The sequence below is a fragment of the Ammospiza nelsoni genome, chromosome 4, assembly GCF_027579445.1.
Source record: "Ammospiza nelsoni isolate bAmmNel1 chromosome 4, bAmmNel1.pri, whole genome shotgun sequence".
Taxonomy (NCBI): domain Eukaryota; kingdom Metazoa; phylum Chordata; class Aves; order Passeriformes; family Passerellidae; genus Ammospiza; species Ammospiza nelsoni.
This window is the reverse complement of record NC_080636.1, coordinates 48,991,893-49,003,318: the sequence shown is the minus strand read 5'-3', so window position 1 is coordinate 49,003,318 and position 11,426 is coordinate 48,991,893. Positions and strand designations below refer to the sequence as shown.

At 39.3% G+C, this 11,426-nt stretch overlaps 1 long non-coding RNA gene across 1 annotated transcript; it reads right to left on the bottom strand.

Moving 5' to 3' along the window:
* Window positions 1-4,173: 4,173 nt before the first annotated feature.
* LOC132072885 (uncharacterized) lies at window positions 4,174-10,898 on the bottom strand. Its single transcript, XR_009418423.1, has 4 exons — window positions 10,875-10,898; window positions 8,780-8,947; window positions 6,860-6,941; window positions 4,174-4,290 (listed from the first exon to the last, which is right to left on the bottom strand). It is a non-coding gene; the product is annotated as an uncharacterized LOC132072885 (long non-coding RNA).
* Between the last annotated feature and the right edge of the window lie 528 nt (window positions 10,899-11,426).

The following is an 11,426-nucleotide window of genomic DNA, read 5'->3' as shown; positions in this document are numbered from 1 at the left end:
TTCTTTTGAGAATCACTACATTTAAAACAACATTTAACCACATATGGCAGTTACAAATTTCATCTCCTCATCCTGTAATCATAGACAGAAATAAACATCTAAGGAGTGTTCACACATCCAACAGAAAAAGTAAAACGCTCTGATCAGAAGCAGTTTCAAGTATAAGTTAAACCCTCATGTCACAAAAGGCTGCCAAAATTCTGTTTCAGTGTTCCAAGTCAATATCCTTGGTCATCATGCAGTTAAGGGAATGAGCAAAACACTATAAAATGGCATCTTGCAAAAAGCACTAAATGGTCCTTTCTGTCCTCTCCAGTATTTGTTTTTCTAAGGATTAATGAAACCAGTGGTACACTCTGTGTATAACATTCTCTATCAATTAGCATTTGTAACTACATATATAACTGTTATAAATCAGTATAATTATGTGTGTACAAATAGACTGATTTCACAGGATATTGGATTAGAAAAGCTAATCCTCATTCCAAAGCATATATTATAACACTAATTTATTGATCTACTTTGTGTTTCTGGCTCTTTCTTCTACTTCAAATTTTGGAAATTATTCCCAAGAATTTTCAAAATATTTCATAGGACAAAGGTCTTTTTATGCTACGATGTAAGGTGTGCATGATTGAATGTTTCATTCCACATGCTTACAAGCTGAGCCTCGACCAAGTTAAGAGGTGGAAAGACGTGCCCATTGTAGTGGAAAGATGGAAATAGTGAAACCCTGAACACAAGAGGAAGGTTCACAGAAAAATCAAAATTCCTTGCTGAGCCAAGACAGAGGAGATCATTTTATCCAACAGACAGAAAAACTCAGGTCAGAATAGTGACCATTTCTTCTCAAGAGCAACATCCATTGAAACACACAGTCCGCAGGTGGAATAAGGTTAAACCTTCCCAAAATGGGAAAAAAACCTTGACTCTGACCTTGATTATTTAATCATCTACACTTACTTACCATTTCAAAAATAGTACTACAGTGTTCTTGTGACTTAAAAATCTTTTTCTGAAAAATCATCACATTAAAGAAAATTTTACATCAGGATAACCTCTTGTTGAAATTATACAAAAGAACAGGATAAAGTGAAACGATCATACTGCAGAAATTTTTCTGATTTTTAGCAAATCATATTGAGTGATGTTTTGAAAAAATCAAACCCTACATTTCACATTACTGCATGGTAATGTGAAAAATATTCCTCTTCATCTTCAGTACCTCTCACGGAATTAACACCAGGATGAAGTTGCCAAAGTGAAAAATATTGTATAAGAAGTGGTATTGCCCTACACACAGGACACCTGTGTGTGCTTCAGAAAGATTCATCCTGAGTTTTCTCCAGCCCCTGTAAATACCATAAACATGAGGCAACCACGGGACTGTCCCACAGGTTCTCTCAGAGCTTGTGACGTGGGTTTATGCTTCCAATAGCTATCAAAAGGAGTGAAGTCAACAGCAAGGGGTGGCATGATTGGACAAAAATACCAGTATTATTGGCACATGAGAAATTAAAGAAATATTGATTACCTAAAAGATCTGAACTCTGCACCTTACCTAGTGCAACTTCCATGCTGAGGCTTTGAAACAGACATGGTAATTAACAACTTCTAATTTTTATGTCCTGTAGATGTGAAATCCTCCGCCTCCCTTCTCCAGAGTAACCACCTGAGTAACCAACTATTGGCTATTAAGATTTTATACCATGGCCTTAGTGTTTACAATGATCCTTTTCAGCAAACACACTGGTTGCATGACTACCTAAACTCAATGTATCCCCCACCATTTGTAAACTGTTACAAAGAGAAACTTTTTTTCTGTGCTAATTGTTGACATCATATATTAGCAGGAATAGAGTGAGTATGGAGTAAGATGTTACACAGCAAAAAAAAAAAACGCTCATAGACAAACCCTGGATCACAGCCCCAAAATCCTACTTTATACTCATTTCTTTGGCTTTGGGAAGACATTAGGACAGCCTGCAGCTTCCCAGAAATAAAACACTGACAATCCTAGCTTGAGCAGCTGTTCTGCAGATGCAAAGGAAGATGTAGAATGCTTGCTGAACAAGCAGCCTGAAAATTGCTTTCTCACAAATGAATAAGCATCAATATAAAACACACTGTTACAAACCTTATATTTCCATATAACAGATAATGAAAAACCATCTGTCCATTCTGGTTATTTGCCAAGCAGCCAGCCCAGCACACCATTTTGCTACCTGTATTTAAGATATCCTACTAATAAAGAATATTACTTAACTGTTTTCATTTTGTCTGCACATGCTGATTAATAGCTTCATCATTTAACCCACCTCTTTCAAAGTCAGTCATGTACATAACAAGGAGATTAATTCCTGAAAGCATAACTGTGCTCCTCTTTAGGATTTGGAGAAAAAAAAAAGCTTTAGTGAAATCAGTGAAAATTAGGGCCGATGTTTTAGTCCACAGGAATTTCCCCAGTTAAGCATAATATTTCTATGGACTTCTAATGATCAATATCCTGTGCTCTCAACATCCAATTCCAGTCCTGGTTGTCTTTCAGATACCGGAAGCCAGTGGGTATTAAGAGATAAATTGTACTCAGCACTACTTTAGTCCAACAATTAGCATGAAGAGTACGTTGGCAATTAAATTCACACAATGGAGTATTTGAAGTGAACACATTTCAGTAGCAGTACAAGGCAATGATTAAAAATCCACAATGGCACAGTACTGTGTGCTGCATTATGCAAATGGATGCAGCAAAGGTCAAAGTTTATCTCAATCTCATAATAATGTAGTCCGTAGAGAATAATTAATTTACAGTGTGCTTTCTTATATTGTGTACCACAATACTAAAAGCCATTTTATTTGGGAATTTTTTGCTTTATGTTGCAGAGAGGAAGAATATCAAAGGCTTACAATTTTCTCTTTGGGAACCAGGGAGGAAGGGAAAGCACAGCTCTTTATTTTCCATAGCAACACCAGGCTAAAATTAAGCACCAAAAATGCTGCCTTTTAATTACTAAAATGCTGTTCAATTTCAGTGTTTAGGAATGAGATTTCTGTACCCAACAGCTGCCTCACATTATAAGAGCAGAAGTGTTTGAACAACTTCCATGAAGCAAGCAGTGCTATAAGGATTCTGTTATATTACACAGTTCCATACAAAGGGTCACAGTTGAGATGGAGAATATATTTGTGAATTACTGAGGCCCTGTGCTGGGGGGATGGAAAGTGTGTTCCAGAACAGAGAGGTTCTGAAGCTGGAGCATAAAAAGCCAGGATGCAAACCTGAGTCTGAGGTGCTGGTGGCAAGTTGGCAAACTGGTGTTCCATGAGTTCTGGTTCTGATACTGTAATCCCCATCTTCTCTGTCCACTGGGCCAGCTCTGTTTTCTTCTCTCTGCCAAAAAGAAGAATTTCTCAGCTTTGTAAGAAAAATAACCTCCAAGAGCGATGTTCAGAGCAGCCCAAGCTACGTTATGCAACCTCTTTTTCACACTTATTTTTAAATATATGTTACACATATAGAGGTCTTTAAAGAGTAGTCCTCTGACATGAGCCTCAAGAGAGCAGCTCTCTAAGCAATAGGATGAGATGTTTGTGTTCTTTCAAATCCAAGGGATCTTATTCCTTCTTCTCAAATATTTGTACTGTCTTGGCATTTTGAGCTGGAAGCTAAAGAGGGCTGCCTGGGAACCAGATGGGTTCACACCGCACAGATGACAGAAAACTGCCATGACCAAGAAGCAATAATTCTCTTACAGGAATTACACAACTGGTTTACATAATTAACTGAGGATTAATTGGTCCCACAGGAAATCTGTCATTGATCAGGAACTTTAACTCCCCACTTCCAGCTTCACCTCCTGTAGCTTATTTTTGCCTTGTGTTTTCTAGGAAGCTGCATGCTTATAGTTGTTTTCTAAGGAACCTGAACAACATGACCTTCATGTGATCCAGTGGCTTCTAAAGCTCATTCCCTGCTCCTTGCACAGGTCAGAACAACTCCTGTGTGGTTTTTATCTCCTTTATGTGACGAAGTTGCACACAGGCAAGCATCTTTCCCCATCCCTAGAGATCATCTGTCACTGTAACCTCAAGTGTTCATCACAAGATGCAGAACTAGACCAGAGGCAATGCCATCCAGACTCACACAGATCCAGCTGTCCTTCTGTCCATTACCTTCACACACTCAAGATGCAACACCAGCAATTCCCAGGGAAGGTGGAAATGCTGCAGAGTAGTTCATGTTGACAGTAGTTGCTAAAAGGCCATTTGGAGACATCCATTAGTTGTTTGCTGTAACAGACAGTCATTATTATTGGCAGCAGAAATTGGCAGGAAGCACTGTTATTGTCAGAAAGCATTAAAAGTGTGTCATTTGTCAATATGTGCTCTTCCACAGAGCAGCAGGCTAAGAAGTCCATCTCTCAATTTAACTGAAAAAAAAAAAAAACAACATAAATACCCTGACATGCTTTTATCTGCATCTCCTGATGTGGGCATGGAAGATTCTTTAGGAACTCTGCATCAGCCCACTATCCTGTCTGGGAGCAGAAAAGCAGAAAACATGCCAAAGCATTTTATCCTGAATTTCAGTTTCTGGCATTCTGCTCTGAGTTTTTCCAGAATGCACAATCTCCGTGACTATCCACCTGTCAGGCTCATTTAGCACCAACTCTATTTCTAAGCACAGAGACTTGGGTGTTACTAGGTAAATGAACTCAGATCTGTTTGCCCTTTATTGGGAAAGGGAAAAAAACATAGTAAGATTCAAGATCCCTTGGTTTTTTCCATATATTTGAGCAAATGCAACCATAATACATTAAAGACTTGGAAGGTGGAAGTAAATTATAAATCCAAGTTGCAGCTCTCTATAATTTTGCATTATGGCAGTACAATAATGGAATTAATAAAACTTGCATTTTAATGCTGTCAAGTTACATTAAAAAGCATTATTTAGTCCTCTCCAAGCCTACACTCTAATAAATGTCAAGCCCCCAGTTATTAGGTATTTAAATATTTGTACAAAGAGCCTTTAATAATGAGAACACACACTGCAGATACGTGTGCTGTTGTACTATTAAACTGAAATAAATAACCTGGGACAATTATTCTCAGTCCTAATAAAGCTGATTTGCTAATCAAATGTCAATAAAATGACTTGTTTATAATATGGACACAATTGCACTAACAACTTAGTGTTATTAAATAAAAGCTTTCAGAATGAACACAGAAGCAATGTTATTTTTTTTATGACACCCTTCATTCTCCTGCTGGCTTCCTTCACCTCAAGCACTCAATCCTTTTCATTCAGTAAAGCAGTCAAAGGCTGGCACTTGACTTTCATTTCCATCTTTGTCCCTGTCACAGGAGAGGAGACAAGCAAGAAGATGGGGGAGATAACAGAAGGAAGGGAATAGTTTATAGCACAGCACCTTTTGTTTGTAGTTTATCTTACTGCTCACCAGCCCGGTCCCCATTTTCTATTAGATTGTCCCAACACTTTTCTGTAAGAAAGGAAATAAGCCAATTGCTTTAGCACACTTTGCCTGGCTCAGTCCTTCATTTGACTGTCTGCTGGATGCATTCAGTTTTCCAGGAGTAGTTCAACAACTGAAAGCCAGGGCAATACCATGGGACAGGAATTACAAAGAAACTCAATGGGAACTGGCAATAGCAGAAGTGTTGATGCAAATCTCATGTCTTTGGGGCTGCTGACAGCTTTGAGTACTAATTTTGACCTTGACCATAATTCTTTTCCTCATTCAAGAGTTTTGCTTTTTATTCTGTTCATTAACAATGAAATTGAATTTCTAAATGGATTTCTACAGTGAAAGAGGGGGACATGTTCTCACTTCAAAGATTGACATATTCTTAAGGGACTTTTTATGTACCCTGTTGGTGAGTCATCAAGTTACTGAGTTAGAAAAGCAATAAAAGAGGCAATGTACTAAAACACTACCTGAAAATATTATCCATGGAACAACCTGTCTGATTAGCTAACAGCAAGAGATAGGTTCATGATTACAAGTTCGATGACTATTTGATAACATAAAGCACTTTCTTTTTCTCAAAACAAAGTTGCAGCACTTAATGCATTTGCTGAACTTAGTGTTGTCAGCCCTATAAATCACTCAACAACTTGCACTCCTCAGAAATAAGATCTGCACTGTATGGTTAGAAATTTACAGTGTGCTAATAAACGACTTGAGAGAATTTCTGGCTTTCAATATCTTGTCCAAAGAACACTTAATCCTACAGTCAAAGGCCTTTATTGCTGGTAAAAAAGTAAATATTAGCACCAGTTACTTACATTTAATAATGACCATAACTGACCTGGGGCAAGTTGTTCCTTACATGTAAAATCAGCAAAAGGCTATCATCTGTGATGATGCATTTTGATTACACTTGCAAGATGCAATAACACAAGATAACTAGACTGTACACTTGGTGACAGCTTTTTATAACATTTCCCTGGTTGGAAAAATATTTCTAGTCTTACTTCAGCTTTGGGGCAGACCAAATTATTCAGTTGCTTCAATGCATCCACAAATCACATTTTCTCAGTGTTTGTTTCAAGCTCTGCTGTGTTGATTCTATCACAAACCAATATGAATGGAATGCCATAATCACACTTGCACAGAAAGGAAATCTTGAGGCACTACATCTTGGCACTGTCATAAAGTACCCAAGGGCAAGTGACTCCTTGACTGCAGGAATAATCTTTGTTATTAGTCTACTATTGTTATTTTAAAGACTGGTTTTTATTTAAGGACTAGTAATTATTATTTTAACGTCACACCAAAAAACTTACTCAGAAGACAGTGTTTGCCACAAGAATGAACTTAAAAGAAATTAGAAGTACCATTTCAACTTGATCTTCCATTAAGGCAAAATTGGGCAGAACAGAGCTGAAGAGGTGGTGGCAGATCAGAATTGTCCAGGAGCTAAAGAAAAGCAGAGTAAAATAATAACCCAGCAGCCAATTCAGTAGAAATGACAGGATAACCTTTTCTAGCTGTGTGGTTTCAAGTTTCATTAAGGTAGAAGCTCCCAGACTATTTCCAGTGGAGGTGCAGGTGTGGAGACTACAGCTGTTCCACAGACAGCTCATTGGTCACACAGTGACACTCTGCTCATCAGGCTCCTTCAGGCTGACAAACTCAAAGACATACAACAAAAACCCATTAACAATTGTGTTAATGATGTCACATTTGTCCATAAGCAAGCATCATTATTACAGAGAGGCCTGAGTGTCAACAGATGCCCTCAGAGACACAAAATCTTGCTAGAACCATCTCTGTTAGAACCAGGGCTCATCCTGCAGAGCTCTGCAGCATCCCCACGTGCAGCTGCTCCATTTGCTCCACAGGAAGCTCTCCCTGCAGCCACATGGATTAACTGTTCCTCTCCTGACATAGACATCAGCCCTGCCCCATTCCTTCAGCACCAGCCTGACCAGTGCAAACAGCGACAAATTTCCTCTTTAAACTGACACTGCAAGGCTGATGCAGTGCACTCTGAATACCTTTCTAGTTTTTTTGAATCTTGAAGGACCACACACAATAAGACGTGCAAATGAAGGCTACAGAATTTTGGAGTGCCTGGTGTAGGAATGATGAATTATGTTTAATAAAATACAAAAAAAAACCAGATTGTTCTCAAACTCATCACAGTATTACCTTACAATGCTCTGGTCTGTCTGACACACAAATCTGCAAATTAATTAGTCCTCTGAAAGAGCTATGTGGACACAAGATTTGTCTAAATAAAGACCCCTTCCCAAGCTGTTTTTCCTGCTTCTGTGGCTCAAGAAACCACCTGTTTAACAGGAAACAACATATAATTAGCCCATAACTGCAGCTGCTTGCATGTTGTCTGGTGTATTTACATACCCTTGAAACTATTATGCCCAATTAGTAGTTGGGATTGTTTCTCCCTTCTAGCAGTTAAGAGGGAACAATCTCTTGGAAAGTGTGGTCTCTCTTAGGCTTTCCACTGGGCATGCCACCCAGCCACCCTTAGGCCACTGCTATAAGGTAAAAAGCTGTGCCTTGATAAACCAGTTGCTGTTTTTCCCTGTAACTAGTAGTGTGCACTGGGCACATGCACTCCATTGTACAGACACTGCCTGCTGAGTGCACTCCATACTTAACAACCTGAAAGCAACTCTAATTTAAATCACCCCAATATTATATGCACATTCTTCCTGAAGAAATGCAGAATACTTGTGAAATACTGCTTTTAAAAATCATGGTTTAACCTCTAAAACACCTATACACCTAAAAAAAAAAATCTATCATAGCTTGTATAGTTTTACATTTTACTTCGTGGCTACAGTAAAACAAAATGAATTATTTTGGCGCCAGATTAAATATTTTAACAGCAACATTTAAAGTATTATTTTGAATAGCACTAGAACATCAAAATACTTAATGCCATGGAGGAGCTGCCTTTTGCACAGAGCAGATAAGCAAAGACTGCACAACACTACATTAAACACTCAGATGTATGTGTTCCTCAGACCAGTTGTACTTATCAGCTGTGCATAATTCCAACACCTACATTCCTCCTGAAGCCATGGCTCCCTGCAGGTCTCTCCCAAGCCATGAGGACACACACTAAACTCAGAACCCAGGCAATGCTGCCACCCTGGATTCCCAGTGCAACCCACAGGGAGAGCCAGCCAAGGAGCTGTTCCTCCCAAAGTGCTGAAGGGATCCCCGGGGCTAGCAGAGGGCAAGACATCTTACAGTCCATCCTGTGGGGCATTTTAACTCCTTACCTGAGTTTAGCACACTGCTCGTTAAGTGTGTTCTCCCTGCTTTCCTCCTCCACTCCTCCTCCAAGTGATGTTACTGCTCGTCTCTGAGGTTGAATTCCCACTGCCAGGCCAAAGGCACTTTTGTTGCCTAGCAGCAGCAGGTCTTTGGCATCTTCTGCTGCATGACTCCTTTGAAAAAGGAGGTGTCAAGTCACCATTTGAACCCCCTGCCAAAATGGCCTTTGGAGAAAGATGATGTGCACTACCAAAGCCTCTGCAGTGACCAGCAGCTGTAGAAGCTGGGACTCTGTCCCTCTCCAGGACCAGCTTTGCCTTGCTGGTATCTGCCCTGCTTTGAGGACACGTTTCCATACTGCTGTCAGCACAACAGCTTCTGGAAAACACCATGACTGGGGTCTCACAGTGTTCCCCCCCTCAGCCTGGGGCTCAGGCTGACTGCTTGCATCTGGTGCTGCTACTGCGACTGTAGCCTCAGGTTACACAGGCCTTGGCAGTGCACCTACCTACAACTTGCTTAAAAAATCCGCATTCCCACAACACTTTACAGGTCTAAGGGAAGGTTTAAAAAAAGTAAAAAAAAATTATCTTCTGAGAAAAAAGAAACATCAGTTAATTTGTCAATGATTACAGTTAAGACAGATGGAACTTTCATTTCTAATTTTATACTACTTGACTGATATTTTACTTATTTCAGAGGGATACAGTCTCCTCAGATATTCTGCAGTCAATGCAGCATACAAATTTGGCTACCATGGCCTGTATAAAGAACATTTTTGCAGTCATGTTGTTCATCTCCAGCCCTGCATTTGCAAACAAAGTCTACTTAGGGAACTTTGCTTACATGGGATGTTTGTGGATTTGCGTTGTCTTCCAATGTGCTGCATTACAAGAGAACTCTTATTGCAGCACATGTTTGAAAAAGCTCTTGCTGCATCAGAATCACAAAAGTTTTACAGAAGGTAAAAACCAATATAAATCCTGACTGCCTGTAAATATGATGAAATGACTGATCAGTTGCTCTCTGGCATTTCTGGCTGAAAGTAGCTCAGGAAACATATGCCATGGTAATGACACAGGAGGGAAGAAAAGCAACCTGCCCATTATTAAAGCACCAAAAGAGAAGGATAAACCAAGTCTTGACATGATGTAATATCCTCGACCAATTTCAACAGATACTCTGTTTTCTGCCTTAAAAATAGAACCTTGAAAAAAAAGGCTGTGGCCCACTCCTGCAGCACAGAACTTCCGTTTAGGAAATTCTAGCCTAAATTCCAACTCAAGAACCCTGTCTTGGTACTGGCTGCAGCCAAACTCCAGACCTCATTTTAACAATTATGCCAGTAAGTGTTTGGATTAAGCACTTTTGTAATGCATCTGCACAATTAAATACCAGTGGCTTTATGGGGGGAAGCCTCTTGCTCCACTGAAGGCAGAAGCCCATCTCATTGACATGCTAGCCAGCTGTCCTCTCACTCCCCAAATCATGCATGAAAGGAAAAACTATTTTCATCCTATCCCAAACTGCTCATGACAGCACAAATAAAGTGCTTTCAGCTTTACAGTATCCATTACAATTAATTATCCAGAAGTCCTTGGCATAAACTGTGAAAAGCCCTTGCTTTTTGAATAAATGGACTCCATCAAAATTCTGCAGGCACCTGAACTGACTGCAAATGAACACAAACAGTTGCTGGCATTTTGTTACAAAGGCCTTTTCTCTAGGAAGTTATGTGACACAGGATTTTACTGCCCTGGATTTCCAGGATAACAGAGCACGATGCTTTTGCTAGCAGATAAAGCTAAGAAAGTGTGGTTTCTGATATTTAAGAGATAAGGTCAACAACAGGAGAAAGTACTGATGTTTTTAATGTTTTATGTGAATTTTTTGCCTTCATCAAGTCAGCAGAGCTATTTCATTATCACTCAGTTTATTCAGTGTCAATTAGACTGCTCATTATGTTATCATAAATCAAATAACAAATGAGAAATCTCCCAGGACCTCTGATAATACAAGAAGAGAAAGAACATCCAAGTAGACTACAGGCTAGAAATTTTCAAGTGGAAGGGACAAACTCCATTAGTGTGTTGGACTTACCTAAGCACTGTAGTTCTCTTTAGTTCAAAGGCTACTAAGTTGACAAAAGCTCAAAACTTAGTAATGAATCCCTTTTCCCTTCAGGACTGGAATAGCAGAAAAGAAAAACAGCATTTTACCATTTCAGTTCCATGTTAAATCCCATCTTTTTGACATCCCATTTGTTAAGGTTAATATTTGCCTTTCATTGTCCCTAAATAAATCCTGCTCATTATACTCACTAAAGTTACCTGGCATTTTATAGTAGAGTCAGCATTTGCTCTGTTGTGAGGTCTGCATAGTAGGTAATTTAAACTCTCTCCTTCCTCTGGGTGAAATTATTTCTGTAAAAATGGCTATTCTAGGTGTCTATTTTGGGATGAACCTATATTATAGCTGCTGCAAAAAGGTTGTCATTAAAATTGAAATGCAGAACTACACTCAGATTGCTTCACCCTTGTTCCACAGCACTTACATTTATATTGATTTTATAATGAATGCACATGAGATGAGCAAAGTGCTGACTTTGCTTGCTCTGCCATGTCCACTGCTGCTTTCCTTGTCTTAAGTGAG